A 1,488-nucleotide genomic window follows, 5' to 3' on the forward strand; every position below is an offset into this window, starting at 1 on the left:
CTCCCCTTGCTCCTCCCTTCTGAGCTGCCATTGTGTCAGGCCAGCCCAGCACTGAGTCGGAGCCCCTGTCTCGCCCCCATGCTCCTCCCTTTTCCCATGACTTGGAGGCAGCCGTTGATTCTGTCCCCTTCTTGGCCCCTTCCCCATCACACTTTCCTCAGGGTGGAAGGCTCCAACCACTCCATTCTCCACTTCTCAGCCTTCATGCTCAACCAGCAACACCATTGCCTGGGTTGGTACAAGAGGAGGAGGAGAGCAGCCAGAACACGATGCAGCTGGTCCAGCCTCCAGGTTGGCGCTGGCGGGGGGGCGGGCTCCAGGTGAAGTGAAAAGATGGGTCTGTGGGGGCAGTGCCCCTCTTTCTGGTAGCTCACTCATCCCTCCTCGACCCAAAACTACTGTACAACAGAGGGGTGAAGGAGCATGGAGCTGGGAAGGGCCTCACTTGGAGCTGGGAGCCGAGTGGTCTGCGTGGAGGAAGGTGGCAGTGGTGTAGTTCTGGAAGAGAGGCTGCAGGAACATGCCGATGGTGCCAAAGACACAGACGAAGACAAAGATCCAAAGGAACAGACGGTCGATCACCATGGCGACATACTTCCAGTCCTCACTCACCTGGACAGAGGAGAGGAAGGAGACCCAGGTATCAATCACATGATACAGGAGGGGAGTGGATCAGGTAGAAGCAGCTTCCACCACACATCACTCCTCTCACTCCATGACCCCAGAGTGACCTTTCCAAAGCATGGCCCCAGTCTTGCCTACTTAAAAGCCTCCAGTGGCCCCACTGCCTTCAGCAGCCACCCAAACTCCCAAGTCTAAAATCAAGACCCACCCATGACAAATATGAGCCAACCACCTATCTTCTACCCTCTGACCCAGCCTTACCAAACTCCAGTCTGTCCTCTCAGGTCTCTGTGCCTTTGGGTTTCCTTTTGGTCTAGAATTCCAGTCCTCCCTAGCTCTACCTGTGAACTCCTACACATCCTTCAAAGCCTAAATCAAATGTCACCTCTTCTATGAAGGCTTCCCTGATCCCCCTGATGAGAATGAACCACTGTTTCCTCTGGGTTCCCTCAGCACTGTGTACACGTCTCTATCACGGTATTTTTACTGCACTGTATTGTCATTTCAATTTGTATGCCTGTCCCCTCCTTCCTCCCTGCCCGCCTCCCGCCACTTAAGCTATGAGCTCCTAAACTACAGGGACCCGATCTGATTCATCTTTGTAATCCCAGCATCTCAAACACAGGGTTCTGGTAAATGGGTGTTGAAATAGTGAATGAATGGCTGCCTCTGCAGGCCTCACTCCTTATATGACTGCCTGGGGAGCCCCATCCAACAGCCCCAGAGGGTGAGGACTAGATCTCAGGTGTAAACAAACCCATCCAGAAGAAAATAACCTCTGTGGGTTTGGGAGCCAGTCACAGGGCCTGCAGGAGGCCTGGCCTCCACTCAGAGCTGCTCCACTCCAGCCTGAATCTGGACATT

The 1,488-nt window shown here is 54.2% G+C and overlaps 1 long non-coding RNA gene across 1 annotated transcript; it reads left to right on the top strand.

Moving 5' to 3' along the window:
* Positions 1-246: 246 nt before the first annotated feature.
* LOC114486003 (uncharacterized) lies at positions 247-1,226 on the top strand. The gene is made up of 3 exons (XR_003679245.1): positions 247-291; positions 410-640; positions 942-1,226. It is a non-coding gene; the product is annotated as an uncharacterized lncRNA (long non-coding RNA).
* The last annotated feature ends 262 nt before the right edge of the window (positions 1,227-1,488 follow it).

This window comes from Physeter macrocephalus, chromosome 4 (assembly GCF_002837175.3).
Source record: "Physeter macrocephalus isolate SW-GA chromosome 4, ASM283717v5, whole genome shotgun sequence".
Taxonomy (NCBI): Eukaryota; Metazoa; Chordata; class Mammalia; order Artiodactyla; family Physeteridae; genus Physeter; species Physeter macrocephalus.